Genomic DNA, 17,131 nt, shown 5'->3' with positions numbered 1-17,131 from the left:
GCAGCTCCCGCCTGGGACACAGACTCAGCAGTGAGGCTGCACCCACCCTGACACAGTGCAAGGACTGCCCCAGAAACTCCGCAGGGGCCTGCCCCTCGATGCCAGGTGCACCAGGCATGGGCAGGCAGGATCCAAGCATGGAGGGGCTTAGTGTGGGGGGGATCCAGATGTAGGTTGAGAGGGCTCTGTGTGGGGCAATATGGATGCGGGCAGCTCAGTGGGGGATCTGGGTGTGTGTGAGGGGGATCTGGATGCACAGGGACTTGTTGGGGGGGGTTCTGGGTGCAATGGTAATTGGACTCTGCAGGAGAGTCCAGGTGAAGGTGGTTGGGGCTCAGCAGGTGATGGTTTGGGTGTGGGGAGCTCAGATGCTGGTGGAATGGGGCTCAGTGGGGTGGGGATCCAGATGCAGCTGGTTGGGGCTCGGTAGGGTGGGAATCCAGCTGGCTTGTTGGGGTGGTCCAGGTGCAGGCGGAATGGGGTTTGTTAAGGGGGGTTCTGGGTGCAAGGGGAGTGAGGCTCAGCAGGACGGTCTGGGTATGAGGGAGTCTGGATGCATGGGGGTCGGGCGGATGGGGGAGCAACTCCCCTGCAGTGATCCCTCCGCCTGCAGCTGAGGAGCGATGGGTGTAGGAAGTGCAGGGAGAGGGAGACAGTTTGCAGAGCTTCCTATAGCCGGGGGAGAAATCCAGGGGTGGGTCTGACACAGTCCCAGATGCCGTGCAGGGGAAGAGGAAGTCCCGTCCTCCCCAACCCAGCCGGGACTAGCAGATGAGCATGGCGCAGGATAAGAGCTCCCAGTCAGGTCTTCCCCAGTCCTGCCTCCTGTCCCAAAGTGATTAACCTTTCTGCTGGCTGCCCCGGTCACCCAAAACATACTGCTGGCAAGGGTCGTACGATCACTCTTGTAGCTTCCCTTTGCTTCCCCATCAGAAAGTCAATTTTCTGCAGGGAAGCAAAGAAATCTGCAGGGGACAAATTCTGCACATGCGCAGTGGCACAGAATTCCCCCAGGAATGATGGTAACCATGGGTAATGTGTATGTTTAATGACAATTAAACATATAGGGAAACTATACAGAGACAAACACAAACATGCTAAAGGAGAAAAACCAGCAGATTCTGACATTTTAGGGTTTCCTGCAAATTTAATTGTTTCCCAAAACAGAACATTAAAAAATACAAATGTTTCTAGCCTTCCTGATAGTGAAGACTGTACTGAATCTTCATCCTTTTAAGTTTATAAACAGACTGAATTTGGGACAGGAGCGGGGCTGAAATTCATCTCAATAGGATCTGGTAACTAATTTTTTCATTTCAACTGCTAACATTCAAATGGAAACAAATGCCAACATTTTTCACCATTTCACTGCTGAACTTCATATCAGAAACATCCATCCAATATGTTTACATAAGCATGGATGGCCATCCCACCTCTATTTTGATATTTATGTAAAATAGCCTTTGCAAATAAATAGAACAAGGCAACAAATCTGAACATGTATTCAGCAGAATACACCAGATACTCTTTCAATTATTGAAGCAATTACTTTCTATAGGTCTTGTAAATTAAGGAAAGAGATAGTCATCATTTTGTCAACTAAAGTGTGTTGGTAATGATGGAGCTTGTAAAATTTCAATAAAAACTTAGCCTAGCAGTAGCAGTTTTCTGAAAACAAACCTGACATTTTGGCTAATATCTATGATGCTGTCTGCTGTGCCCTAATGTAGGTTGTCAGATGTCAGCATGGTTATGGAAAAACGGCACACTGACACAAACTTGTGACAAGATAAAATATTTTATTGATCACTATAGAGGTGGCATTTATTTATATATTGTGAAAGCAAGTGGCGTGGTTAATCTCTACCTGGCATCAGCACACGACATGATTAATAGTCTATTAGTAACCAAGGCAGCTAACCTTGTTTTGACTTTGCCAGATACCTAGATCCTGTAACTAGTCCATGACACTTCGGTGCTCTGGCAGAACCCTCCAAACATGCCTATACCACTAGTATGACCAGTTCTCCTTCCTCCCAGCTCTCTACAGGGTAGGGCATTCCAAAGTGCATTGTCTCAACATTTCATTTTCCATGCATATCCTCCCAGCACTTTTGCCTCTGTGCCGCAGCCCATACGGGGTTAAGCAGCATGGATGGTGGAGATAAACAAATGTGGTTTGCAAAGGAGCTGCACAGTGGGGGGAGAGGAGACCATCGCATCGACACAGTTCAACCAGACTTGATGCAGGACTGAATTTTTCAATATACACAGCAATGCACACCCGCGAGACAAGAATCATGTCTACGTTTATAAGTTCTGTACTGTCTGCTAAAATGAGTAACACTTTTTTGGCATGCATGACACACTCTGCTGTAGGAATGTTAGGGGGAAAGTAGACCTGGAAGTGGGTGGAGGGAAGATGGATATAGCCACTGACAAGGTCTTAGAAAGCTGAAGGATGTGTATTATTACTTCTGCTCTGAAGGCTGATGAAGAGGAACCTTGTTTTTCATTATTTCCTTTTAAAATTGGATCTTAAAAATACAGACTAATGTTATGATTACCACTTACGTAGCTTCTTAAGATTCAGCATTTATCATAATATTCAGAGTAAACTGGTTTAAAATCTTTGGGTCACGTTTTGATCTTCAGCTGGAAAACTTAAGCTGGAAAACTGTCAACTTGAATATCTTGGAAATAAATATTTAAATTATGCATTTTTTGCCGAGTGTATGCTGAATATTTTTTTAAGTTTCCTTTAAAAAAAGTTCAAGGGTTTTTCAGCGCCCCCTTTAATGTTTATCATGGTCTTTTCAGCAAGCAAGAAACTGATTATATAAATGGGAAAACCAGTGAAGCTGATGATACACAAAATACTATCAAATGCACAAACTGAAACTGTTTTGCTAGTGTCTCAGTGTCCATAATCTTAGAGGCATGTTGTAATTATGGCCCTGCTTCCACAGTTAACTAAACTATCAATATCTTTAAAGTTAAGCATCTCTGCATTTGCAGGACCGTGGCCTTTACCAAGTATAAAATTTCAGATAATATCATTTCAAGTTGAAGGTGTCAATTTAGAAAATACTTAAGTAAAAATATTTATTTTTCCGCTAGTCTTTTGTCTGACCCAGAGCACTTCTGCTGAGCTTGAAGTGCCCTCAAATCCACTTGGGAATTTTTTTAAAAGTTTAATATATTTATTGGAATCATTTAACACAGTAGTGGCCTGATCCGCACAGTATGGACCCGATCTGCAAAGTCTCTCCTGTTGGTAGCCCTACTGGTCTGCAGAATTAAGCCCTTAACTTGTTCATCCGTTTATGTCTGATCTACCCCATGGCAATTATTCAACTTTAATTCTTATCCAAGGTTCACTCCCATACTCTTGCAAACTGACAACCAACTATACAGCACCCTGTTAACTTCATTTTAAGAAATGCAGTAAGCAAAGGATTTGGTGGGGGGTTTTTTTATACAAATGTCTATCAGACACTGATTTTTAATTTCTCACTACAAAATAACATTAAATCAGAAGGAAGAGCACAAGAGTAAGTTTATGCTTGCACAGCCATGTGACAGATCATAGTAATAAGTTTATCATGCTGAATTACTACATGAGGAAAGTATCTGTGATCACATGTCAAATGTCAGTACCTGAACTAAAAAATATTTTTCAAGTCTGCCGAAAATAATAATAAGCTTAAGGAAATTCACTCACTGAAAACTAGAGGATGCAGAAAGCATTTGTTTTAACACATTTTCAAATTAAACTTCTAGAATAATAAGTTAATCAGAACCAAAATAATGCATGACATACTAGGCTGTGAGAGATTCAACTTTAATTTGCAATGGTAACTGCGCAGACCAGACCTTAAGATTTCTTCAGAAGGACTCATTTATACCCTCCAATTTTAAATAGCAAAGTCCTTAAACTATTTAGATCCTTTGTTTATATTCATAGTCCCTTCTCAAAACCTGTGTTGACCAACAACCTACTGCTCCCGTGACTTTTAAATGTTGCATTTTGTCAAGGTCGATTCCCTTAAAAATCATCATAGAATATAGAAGCAACCACCTCTAAGCAGTAATCCTTCAAATGCTCTGCACTTCCACCAATCCTCCATATTGCCAACCCCACAAGCTCAGAAATTAGAGGGCAGACTATAAGATTTTTTTTAAACTTGAATTGCACATAAAATAGATAAAAGTAAATTAATGTATAGCTTGCTCTGCTGGTCTCTGGGAGAGGGGACTATTCATCGTCTCTCCCTCCTGATTGGTAGGGTCACTCCCCTCTATTGGCATCTCTTTTTCTCTTCCTCTCCGTCCTACTGATGAGTGGAAGAAAATACAGAAAGATCTACTTTTTCTTCTCTATTAGTGGCCAGGACTGTGGGGCAGCTGTCTTACCCACAGCAAAGAACTGGTTGCCTGTTCTACATGGTGCAGACTCTCTCTCCTTTCTGTGCAAGGAACCCCATAAAGTCAGGTCCACTTGCTCCTCCAACTCCAGTAATGCTCATTTGGTCTGCATAACACTCGCTCAGGCAGACTGCCCATCAGCACACATGGCCAGCAGAACCCAATAATAAGGTTACTGTTATTCACCTTTCCCTATATTGCCAAGAGGGAAAGAATAGCATCTTCATGCTGCTTACAGGAATCATGAATGGTACTCAAAGATGTTAGGTGCATGGCACCTGCATATCATTCAAATACACCTCTACCCCGATATAATGTGACCCGATATAACACAAATTCAGATATAACATGGTAAAGCAGTGCTCCGGGAGGGGCGGGGATGCACACACCGGTGGATCAAAGCAAGTTCGATACAACGCAGTTTCACCTATAACGCAGTAAACTTTTTGCCTCTCGAGGACAGCGTTATATCAAGGTAGAGGTGTACTGTTGAAGCTGAATCCAGAGCACAGTTCTCTAACCACATGAGTTGTAGCACTTTAAGTACACCAGGACATTTAAACTGGTACAAACCTCCCCTCATCGCCCCCAGCATAGATGTAGTTATCACATAAACACTTTTATGTTGATACAGCCATTCCCATATGGAAAAGAAAACAAGCTACTGGGATAAAGTACAAAAAAGTATATCATCAGCTCTTAGTGGTTAGACAAGAAGGTGGTTAAAAGACATGTGCCTGGTCCTTGCTAGTGCTTCCAGCTGTTACTATTACTGGCAGAGCTGCAACAGTGGTGAAAGGAAATATAAAGAAATTCTAGCCTAGACCTAGCCTTACTGAGCTGAAGAACAGAAGTCAGAGTCCCTCTGGGAGCGTGGGTTGCATGATTTCTTTTATTAGATATACTTGGGAATCTCTACATATCAAGTAACACACCAACAAAAAATTAAAAAGTTACTCATTCTTTAATGCAGGCTTGTGATGTAAAATTAATGGTAAAATTCTGCTTTGGATGGGACTTATAGAAGCTGGTCCTGAAGCCAGATGGCAAACTTGAATCAAGAAGGAAAATCAGCTGCATTACGTGTAGGCTATGGTACAGTTCACCACACTTTAAAATACTTGTCTCTATATTTTTCCAGCGTCATTGCTTCTGACACAGTACTGCAGGACTAGTACATTCTTCAAAGCAGTTGAAGCCAATTGTCACTGGTTTCACTCTTACAAGAACTCATCTGTGGGCAACTAGTCCAAAAAGAATCCATGGCTTTTCCTGACTCTTCCACTAGCAAATATAAGCAATATGGCTTCTATTTCTATGAGTAAACTGCATGCATTACTGCACTTACTTTGAAAACTCGTGGTTACAGGTCATATAGTGTTGCAACACAATTTCCTAATCCAAATGAAAAAAAGAGAGAGAACTCCACCCACAAAATTACAGATTGCTGTAAAGCATACCAGATGTGTGTTTGACTTATTCTGCTCCACTTGTTATAAACAAAACAACGTCACCTTTGTTAATTAGAGAAAAGAACTAAGTGGCCTGATTTTCAAAAGTACTAAGCACCTGGTGCTCCCATTGACTTCACAGCGTGTTATGGTTGCTCGGTACCTCTGGAAGTCAGGCCACAAGATTCCAAATGCATCCTCAGCTGAAATTCAACCTCTTTTTGTTAAAATGGAATGTAGTTTATCTATGTCTGCAAGCTGCACTTTGATTATCATCAAGATATTGTTCCACTAAGAAAATACTTTATCTGTACATTTACTGACTTTAATTCTCCAAAACTCATGTTAAAATATGTCAGTTTTATAAGTCTATATGAACCTGCAAACTCTCCTTAAAATTATCCTTCACTGTGATGTCTGCAACGAAAGCCAGCTATAAATTATTTTTTTAATTCTTTTTTGCCTCATGATGAGGTACACATGCCTAAACTGAGTAACGGGTCTTATTGCTATAACTAACCCTTTACTTTCATCCCATCTTCTTTTTTCCTATCATTTGCTACCTTCACTCATTTCTTCCATTCTGATAGTAGGCCTCAATCTTGCAAGATGATCTGCACAAATGGGCCCCCTACATAGAAGCACTTTTCTGCCAAGGAAACAATTGTTAAAGCTAATGAAACAGTGATCTGAGGCCTGGTCTACACTATGCTGTTAAACCGATTTTAATAGCGTTAAATCGATTTAACGCTGCACCTGTCCACACTACACTACTCTTTATATCGATTTAAAGGGCTCTTTAAATCGATTTCTGTACTCCTACAAAACGAGAGGAGTAACGCTAAAATCGATATTACTATATCGGATTAGGGTTAGTGTGGAAGCAAATTGACGTTATTGGCCTCATTATTTTACAGTCGCTACCCACAGTGCACCGCTCCTGAAATCAACACTAGCCTCGGTCCATGGACGCACACCACCGAATTAATGTGCCTAGTGTGGACGTGCACAATCGACTTTATAATATCTGTTTTATAAAATCGGTTTAATCTAATTCGAATTTATCCTGTAGTGTAGACGTAGCCTTAGTTACACTAGGAACATTTGTAAGCATTTTTCTGCTGCAGTACAATCTAGAGTGGATGTTGCAGGGTAGACAGGGTTCAGGTATTTACCAAATCAGATCATCCAGCTCCTACGACCTGTCTACACTACAGCTTCCATCACCACAAAAACCTATCAATGTAGTTTCCAACTCCTCCAAAAATAAAAGCTGCGTATAAGTATCTACAGGATAATTTATTTATAAAGCTGTTTCTGTGTTCAAGGATTCTGAGCAATCAACCCCCTACTCCAAATGGAAATACAAAAAAAAAAAGACAAGATAATTTAGACTTTGTAAGGGTATGTCTACACTACCAGCCAGATTGGCAGGCAGCGATCAATCCAGCAAGGATCGATTTATCATGTCTAATCTAGATGCAATAAATCAACCCTCAAACACTCTTCCGTTGACTCCTGTACTCCACCACCACGAGGCGCAGGCAGAGTAAACTGGTGAGTGGCAGCAGTCGATCCACCGTGGTGAAGACAACACAGTAAGTCAATCTAAGTATGTTGACTTCAGCGACATTACTCACGTAGCTGAAATTGCATAACTTAGATCAATTCCACTCCCCCTCCCCCCCCCACACACCCAGTGTAGACCAGGCATAATATAGAAATGGGTGAAGGATTTGTTTATTGGGGGGGCGGGGGGAGTGTTAATTGTTAAGATTAATTGGACGGAAAGTATTCAGAGTGTATAAGATTGTTTAGAATTTTCTTGATTAACATACACAGTAGCTAGCAAATTCAAAATAAGACTGGAAATGATTATGTGCAAAGACCTTCATTAACAGCATTAAGTATTATTAGCAAGCCCATAACTGTTTAGATAAATTAGCTCTATGTAGAAATTTTCTCCTAATAATACCATAGTACCGAATGCTGTGGCACCTTATAGACTAACAGACGTTTTGGAGCATGAGCTTTCGTGGGTGAATACCTACTTCTTCAGATGCATGTGGTGGAAATTTCCAGGGGCAGGTATATATATGCTAGCAAGCAAGCACATGCATCTGAAGAAGTGGGTATTCACCCACGAAAGCTCATGCTCCAAAACGTCTGATAGTCTATAAGGTGCCACAGGATTCTTTGCTGCTTTTACAGATCCAGACTAACACGGCTACCCCTCTGATACATAGTACCGAATATCGTTCCATGTCCTTTACACCATCCTGTAATCAACACCTTAAAAAGGCTATTGTAAAATTAAAAATATATTTTCCACTATCCTTTAAAAAGTTACTCTACTACAATACACAAAAACAGCATTAAAATATTATCAAAGATCTGACAACTGATAGAAACAAGGAAACTTGTAATTACAACTGTCACTTTGTTACTAATTCAATCTATTGTACTTAGTTACTAACTATTAGAAAAACAAACCCACATGATGTTGATGCGATGTGGCATGGTCTACACTTCAACAAACAGTAGTAGTTTCACACTAGGGTAGTATTAAAGGATTAAAGATTTGATACTACAAAATATTCTGAATTTTTATATAATTATGTGATTTGTGGTAAAAAAAAATCAAACTTTAATTTAAAACCATGAGTCTCATGGGCCAAGGTCCCTAACTATAATTATTTAATTAGGAAAAGAAACAGGTCAGCATGTCCAATCAGTGTCTATGAAATGTATAGATATGCATTTGTCATCAGAGCAGGCTTTATGACACATGTACTGTACACATACTACAGTCTAACAATTAAAACTGAACAGAGAGCTCTTGCAGCTTGGACTATAAGACAGCTACATTACCACCCCAAATCTCAAAGCATTCACTCAGCGGAAAGTAAAAGGACTGAACACATCTTTGTACTTTAGTAGTTCCACCAGTTGGGAGTGGGGGATTGTTTTTTAATAGAACAGTATATTTTCAGTTACTGTTTTATGTTCATTGCATAGATCAAGATGACTAGATTTCCTGTTCGATTTCCAAGTCAATAATACATCACATCTTTAACTTGCATGATGTTTTTCATACAAGCTTCAGAATAGCAGCCATGTTAGTCTGTTCTTTTTTCATACAAGCTGCATCTCAACACACTTTATTGAATTAAACAATATTACCAGAGGTAAATGAGAGAGAATTTAAGTGGTAAAGGCAAGGGAGAAAAATGTGTTTTTAACCAAGCTTCATAAGGAGACGAGGAATCAATTGACTGGAGAAATAAAGAAATTATGTTCTAAGTGACAAGAATACAGAGGAGCAGCCTCTCATACAAGTCCATCAGTTATGGCTATAATTAATATTGTGCATTATTAGGTTAGCATATTTTATTCTCTCTCTAGTATGCTTGCTGCTTGTTATACATATATGCTATAGAGTTCACAATTATGGTCAGAGCATTTGCAGAATTGACAGAGAAGAGACTGCTGCTAGAAGTTCAAAGAAGAAACAAAGGTCCATGAAGTCAGTTACAGCAAGTCTATGGAGGATTTTAACAAAGGGAGGGTTGGAATCAGATCTTTAAATAAATATTGGGCCGGTGGGGGCTGTTTGAAGATGATGGTCATATAATCATGGGAGTTTTGGTACATGTGAAAGGGCAGGTGGAATCTGGAGAGATGGGACGCAGAGAAGCCAGGGCAAAGGACTGTGCAATAGTCAATAAGAGAGAAGTAAAAAGGGATACTTTCAGATAAGATAGAATTGAGTCAGTGACTTGTATAGGCATCATTGTGGTTGCAGCAGTGATAGACATCAAACAGCAATGAGGTTACAGAAGTGTAAGCAAATTGACAGTCAGAGTCAAGGAGAGTTATGCTCGATTGCCAGCTGGGCTTCTCAAGAGTTAGACTGGCTTCAGTAACCTTGTTAACGATCATATCAACAAACTCTGCATCTAGACTGGCCAGCAACTCCCATCAGCTCGATGGCTCAATTTTCTGCATGTTTTCAGCAGCAAAATCATGCACTTTTGCATCTGCTCCAGTCTCAACACTGATTTTGGTTGGTAAGATAGGTATCTCTCTAGAATCATTCATCTAAGTTATGGTAATAACTGCCTTTTTAGCAGTACAGATTCCTAGGGTTCTAGCCAATTGTTATCTTGGGGAAGTTATGTTATGTCAGTCTAAAATTTCTCTTATAGGTTCAAGATTCCCCCTCCCTCCCACACACACACTTCCGCTCTTTATAAAACAAGCACAAAACCCTACTCAGTAATACTGTTCGTGCAGATCAGTTGCTGTGACCCAAATTATGCAGCTACCAATGATATCACAATAGTGAGCTCTATAGCAATATAATGAACTCCAAACATACTAGATACAATAAAATATGCTAACCTAATAATGCATAATTTTTTTATTATAGATATGATTGAGCCAGCCATTTCTGACTGAGAACTTCATTAAATCATAAAGCTCTAGACAGACCAATTATTTTGTAGCATGGACAGCTTAATAATACAGAGAGTCTCATGCACTCCTCCTTTTACTGCTGGGGGAATTCTGTGCCACTGCACAATGCAGAATTTGCACAGAAATTACTCCCTCAACTCCGGAAATAAGCTGCTGGCGGGATGGCTGCCACTAAGGGCCACTGGACGTGGCAGAGCCCAGCTCCCCAGCTCACAAATAGAAGACACAGCCAGAGGGACGGGGTAAGAGCTACAAGGGTTCTGGGCAGCTGCAGTTCCTGGCATGCCCTGAAGGAAGGAGGCAGCGTGCAGGAATCTGCACACAAGTCTGAGACCCAGCATCAGGCTGTTTCTCCCTCTGGCTCCCTGGGCTCTAGGGGTGGAGGTGCATGCAAGTATCTGGGCTGGGGAAAAGAGGCTCACAGGTGGGCTTTGGGGGTGTGTGAGTGTCTGAGTGGGGTGGGACCCCACCGCTGGACTCTGAGGCAAGAGGGGTGCAAGTGTCTGGCCCCCAAGCTGCACTCCAGGGGAGAGGTGGCAGAGAAACAGAAACTGGGTTGTTCTATGGGTTTCTTTAACTCTCTACTCCGGCGGGACAAATTTTTTGTGTCTCTGTATTGTTACAGACATAGTTGCTGATTTTATTTTTAAATAAATTATAAAAATAATTGAAACTGGAATGATTATATAGTGTTATTTGGACAAATAAAATATGCAAAATTTTAAAATACTGTATTGTGCACAGAATTTTTATTTTTTTGGCACAAAATTTCCCTATGATTATTGTTTCCCGTTTATAACCACATGGACCACTTCCCCTGCTCACTCAAAAACTGCATGGACCACTTATTCCTAGCCCTAATTGTGTAACATCCCTGTGGCAATTGCAGCGATTGCTCACACAGAAGTATAATAAGGGGAAAGTCTTTAATGTAGTTTAGTAATTTTTAATGGAATTTAAAAGCTCGAAACAAGATAAAGAGACATCACCCTGTGATCAACTAGCTGCCAGTCACTGGTCCACAAACAGCAGTCTGAGAACCTGTGTGTTTAAAATAAAGAATTGTTTCTGCTGCCTCTTGTACTGCATGCAATTCTTTCCAGGACACCTAGTTTGATCACATTATTGTACCACTTGGCAGCATTCCCTTTGTTTGCTGATTTCCAACATAAAGCCAGCTATCCTGTATTAAGTTCCATCTCATTGTTTCAGAACAGAGTATGTAGGAAAGACTCCATGTAAAATAAAGTTGTAGTTTAGTTCTGTGTACTAAATAAGATAAGAATGATATATTCCATGCACGCAACAGGAGTAGAATATGTCTCTCTGTGCTGGTATACATGTATTTAAGCACCATTAAGGAAAAGTACTTGAGCGCAACATGATTACAGATAAGATGGTTTCTAACATGGTTTGGCTTCAACTAAACCATGTTTAAAATCTGTGTTTTAAAGGTCTTAAGTAGTTTATTACCATTATTACTATTTAGACAGCACAGGTCTAGGCAAATTGGCAGTAAAACCACCTGAGCTCCATCTACACTAGCACTCCCTTTAGTGGTAGGGCAAAACTAGGAGATTTCTCAAAATTTGCTAAGGTAAGACACTAGTCCTAATCATGTTACTCCAAACATCACTTGCTTGGCTCATGGAGGTAGAACCAAACTGTGATACAGGCTACCTGTCTACACAGGGAAAGTCAAAGAGGATTGTAACCATGGTCAGGGCACAATTCTGTCTGTAACAGGAATGGAAAAGTCTACTGTATATTAAGGCTGTAACACTGCTCTAAACACAAGTATAAGTTGACACAGCTCTCTGTGTAGACAAGGCCTCACTGTGCTATGAGCACTAAGCTTCAGCAGATGGGAGGGATAAGGGTAGACTGGCAGTGTACATAAAAGCAAGGAAATTGAGAATATCAGACTATCATTTTTACTTAATTGTTTTTAATCCTATTATATATATTTTTAATGGTTGCAGGGTGCTCCATTTCAGTGCTGAGGTGCAAAACTCAGTACTGTATATCTTCAAAGCACTATGACTCATTCTAAAGGAACTGGAAAACAAGATATGCTCCTTTAACTGGGTTTTCTTTGCTTGTGTAACAACTTGTGCATTACCTTAATGTATATTTTTTACATGATTCCTTTGAGGTACCTCTGAGTTTTTCTCCACATCTTGCAAAGGCTTCATATTGTGATCTGATTGATGTTTTGGCAGTGAAACCAATCACAGCTCAACTTGAAGATAAACTTTAACATATTTAGGTTTACCATTGCGGCTGGATTTGTTACAATTACAATGCAAGTCACTGGGTAACCAGAGTCTATTAATATTTAGTCTATCTGGTTCCAAGGTTAGTGTACATGTGATGGTCAAAGTGGATCTATTCATAATTGTCGGGGGGGGGGGGGAGATAATCCTAGAATCCTAACAAGGGGGTTGGCCTGAGGCCCCAAAACAGTAATCTTTAAACAGGGTTTGGAAACAGCCTTTAAGCTCTAAGGGCTTGCATACAAAAGGGAAGGGAGGGACAATCAGATAAATAATCCTTCACTGGGGGAGTTGCAGCAGTGCAGAAACATATTTCTTAATTTTTCCAGTGTAGAAAAGACCTAGCACCCTTCTAGCTAAACTGACACACTCCTAACCCAATCTGGTCTTTTCTATACTGTTCAGCCACCCATGTCTGAAACCAATGCACCTCCACTGGCAACAGCCCTAGTGTAGCCTTGCTGCAGTAGCAGCATTTTAGACACCATGTCATCCAGACTTGCTTTGGGCAGGGGTGAATGACTCAGTTGTTGAAGTGCCAATTAATCCCTAGTAACCTGTCTATGTGAGAGCTCACCCCCCCCCCCCCCACCACTACCATTGCTAGTTACAACACTGTAGCATCCGGAGTTGGCTAAGTCAGTGGGTTTTCAACCTTTTTTCATTTGCAGACCCCTAAAAATTTTTGAACGGAGGTGCAGACCCCTTTGGAAATCTTAGACATAGTCTGCAGACTCTCAAGGGTGTGCAGCCCACAAGTTGAAAACCACTGTACTAAGTCATGGCTTGAGCCAGTATGTACTAAAATGGGTTTTTAATTAAAGGAGTTTCCAAAAGTTGCTACAACCCTGCAAGTCCAAAGTTATAAAACAGTTGAAATATGGTACTGTTCCATATATACTGATCAGTCAGACTCATGTGTTAACTGTGCTGGAGCATTACTATATTATAACAAGGTCCTCCTGCAAACTTCTAAAAGTGCGGCTGGGACCAAAATATCAGTGCTCAGGAGACCCAGATGAGTGAATAAGCTTTAAAGGTAAATTCATTAACAGAGGTCTGGTAAAGATGAGTAGTATAGTGGGCACACAATATTCACTTTTACAATATAAATCTCATGTGCTCCCAGGAGTTAGGAACTATAAGAACCTATGCAAGAAAACAAGATCCCGATTCCCACGAGCGCATGAGATTTTACATTTTAAAAGCGACTACTGAACTTGTCCACATTTCTGTATAGCCAGTTTCACTGTTCCCCCTGTATAGTCAGTTTATCAGTTTCCCTTGTTCATGGTCTTCCAAAGAGCAACAGCACAGAAATATACATTGATTTTTAAAATAAAGCAGGAAGATGTGACTGTATGCTATTCCAGAAGTTAGCAGGGAAGACTCAAAGGAAATGAAACTACTTTTTTAAAAATTCTTTATTTTTATAAAGGCAACTAGATTTCACCTGGATAATGTCCCTTTAAAGTTAGCATCTCTAAATTTGATATTATGAAACACTCGGATTTTTGTAATGAGAGCTGCATTATTAGTATTATACTGTATTATTTTACCTTTCATAAAGGAAATTCTACTATAAGAAAAAGTAAACGAGACAACAAAAATAAGAGTACTGTATTAAAAATAAATAAAAGGGCAGATTGGGATCTTCATGTGTAAAATCAATCCCACAAAGCAACCTGCCCAGGTCTTCACAATGTCTCTCTGAGGTTACTGGAACTCTGTGTGGATTTAAAGGCTCCACCTGTGTAGATTGCTTTCTCAGGATCAGAGCTAAAAATATGGACTATGAAAGCAGAATTTTTCCTCTTGCCTGTGTTGCAATAAAACTCCCATTTTTAAAGTTGGAACTTCAGATAGCTCTTATAAGTAAAAGTGGAAAATACATATTGTATTGCAGTAAACCTGCAAGGTAAAAAAAAAAAATTCCTTCACGTAAGCTATCCCATGGCCTTCACATAGTTTTACCACAAAAACTGCAATTGTATAATAGAAGCTTCAAATGCAGAAACAATGGGAAGTGGGAAGGCTTTGTACACTCTATGCATTAGAACAGTAAAAATATAATCAACATTTTCCACAGAGGGAAAAAAAAAAAAAGGGGGGCGGGAACCAGACAATACACAGCAGGAGCTATACAATTTAAAGCTTCTGAATGAGGAAATGGTATGAAGCTGCCTAGTCAGGACTTTAACCTCCTTGTATTCAATTTCATTTTGCTTTTTTCCTCTCTCCTAAACTTGACCCTCGCCCACAGAGGACACAAGTTACTGATATCACTCCAACTACAGCTACCTGGATTCCTTTGTAACAGATTCACTGATCCTCATAGCAACTAGCAATTGAAAAGACTACACACAAAAGCTCAAAGTAAATTTTGTCTGCTGTAGTTTCCACTGTACAGAATAACCAATTAATATTTTATTATTAAAGCAATAATTAAGTCTTGCCATTTTATGATTAGTTTTCAATGCACATTTAGGGGCAGCTCTGGCTGTCAGTACTTAGAGAAGCATCAAAGCTCCTTAGGGTTTTATTACCTAATAACTTCAGGTACTTTGGAGAAGGAAATAAAAGTACTAAGCTGTGAGACAACCCCGTAGGCAGCTGCACACCGGCATCATCGGTGACGAACACTAACAGAGGCATCTCTAGAGTGCTGACTAGCAAGAAAGTCACTCCTGGGTTCCCTCTTCCACAGTCACTGTGTGACCTCTACTTGTATGCGTCCCGGGTCAGCTGCGGTAGTCAGGTTTCCCTAACTCCCAGGCAGAGGGGAACTTCAACAACCAGCCCGTTAATAACGCGCTGCGAGATCCTTAGACAAGAGAGGCTGGAGAACCACAAAACATCAGTGGGATCCTATCTCCCTTGCCCACACCAGGCATCCCCAGCGAACACTGCAAGGCGGCGGGAGGGGGGACAGTGCCCTAAACATCAGGGATTAAAACTCTCCAGCAGCAAAGTAGGGAGATGAACGAGCGAAGCAAGTACACGGTGGGGTGCAGCCATCAGGCAGGGCCGGCCCGCTACGGAGAGCGAGACAGGGGGCTGAAATGCACCGAGCCCACCTACATTTCAACCCTCCCTGCCCCAACCCCACTGATTCTGACCAAAGCCTCCCCAGCCCCAGCCTCTTACCAGCTGGTTAGGAGGGCGGGAGCCAGGACGGCAGCGGCAGCAGCTCCTCCATGGCCGCGGCGCGATCCCCCCCTTTTTCCTGCTCCTGCGGCAGCTCCCGGGCGCAGCTAAGAGCTGACACATCAACAAAGATGGCCGCCGCAGACAGCCAACCCGCCTCCGCCGGGCGGGAGGCGGGGCTCGTGCTGGCGCGCTGCCCGCAGGGGGCCTGGCCTGAGAGGCTCTGGCAGCCGGGAGCAGCTTGTTGACAGTGCGGGGCGTGTGGGAAGGGTTCGCCTGGTTCCCTGCCGCACCTTTTTGCATTGCACTTCTTAGTCACAAGCCCTGAAGCTAGCAAAGGCCTGTGATGATGCTGAACTGCAGCACGAATCCGACTGGGGGCCGCCTCCCACTGGCACCTGTTTCAGGCTCCAGTGCCATATGAAGGAGGAACCACAACCCCCCCTCAGGGCTTGTCTACATTTACAGCGCTGCAGGATCGCTTCTCCTGTCAGAGGGGTATTGTGAGGATAAAACCTATTAAGGACTGGAAGGTGCTCATGGTGAAGAGTGCCATATAAGATAAAGAGCGTACACACTAAAATAGACCATGCTGAAGCATTCTTAGCACTATGTGTAGACCTGGATTTCAGGACACTGTGCTGAAAACACCTGCAGCCTTTCTTCATTAACACCACTTTCGTTGCAAAGCTGCAATGGGGCTGGAAAACGGATACAACATTATCTTGTGTAGACACAGCCTAGAAAAAGGGAAATAAAAACTGAGGCCATGTCTACATCTAAAATTTTGCAGCGCTGGTTGTTACAGCTGTATTAGTACAGCTGTATAGGGCCAGCGCTGCAGAGTGGCCACACTTACAGCAACCAGCGCTGCAAGTGGTGTTAGATGTGGCCACACTGCAGCGCTGTTGGGCGGCTTCAAGGGCTTTCGGGGAACGCGAGAGCAAACCGGGAAAGGAGACCAGCTTCGCCGCGGTTTGCTCTCGCGTTCCCCGAACCACCCTGCAAACCGCAGGGAAGAAGACCTGCTTGCTCGGGGTTCGGGGAACGCGAGAGCAAACCGGGTAAGGAGACCAGCTTCGCCGCGGTTTGCTCTCGCGTTCCCCGAACCACCCTGCAAACCGCAGGGAAGAAGACCTGCTTGCTCGGGGTTCGGGGAACGCGAGAGCAAACCGGAGAAGGAGACCAGCTTCGCCGCGGTTTGCTCTCGCGTTCCCCGACCCACCCTGCAAACCGCAGGGAAGAAGACCTGCTTGCTCGGGGTTCGGGGAACGCGAGAGCAAGCCGGGGAAGGAGATCAGCTTGATTACCAGAGGCTTCCTCAGGTATGCTGGGATACATGCTTATTCC

At 42.2% G+C, this 17,131-nt stretch overlaps 1 protein-coding gene across 3 annotated transcripts in view; it reads right to left on the bottom strand.

Annotated features, from left to right (window-relative positions):
- Nucleotides 1-15,921, bottom strand: part of CCDC186 (coiled-coil domain containing 186) — a 53,054-nt gene extending 37,133 nt beyond the window's left edge. For 2 of the 3 annotated variants that reach the window (XM_050958954.1, XM_050958957.1), the window contains exon 1: nucleotides 15,782-15,921. The gene's annotated coding sequence lies outside the window, so the exon portion shown is untranslated. Of the gene's footprint in view, nucleotides 1-15,753 lie in introns of all 3 variants that reach the window. The other variant, XM_050958955.1, reaches the window with a different exon arrangement.
- Nucleotides 15,922-17,131: the final 1,210 nt, after the last annotated feature.

Source organism: Gopherus flavomarginatus, chromosome 6, assembly GCF_025201925.1.
Source record: "Gopherus flavomarginatus isolate rGopFla2 chromosome 6, rGopFla2.mat.asm, whole genome shotgun sequence".
NCBI classification, from domain to species: Eukaryota; Metazoa; Chordata; order Testudines; family Testudinidae; genus Gopherus; species Gopherus flavomarginatus.
Note: the sequence above shows the minus strand (reverse complement) of the source record. Positions and strands in the feature narration are given on the sequence as shown.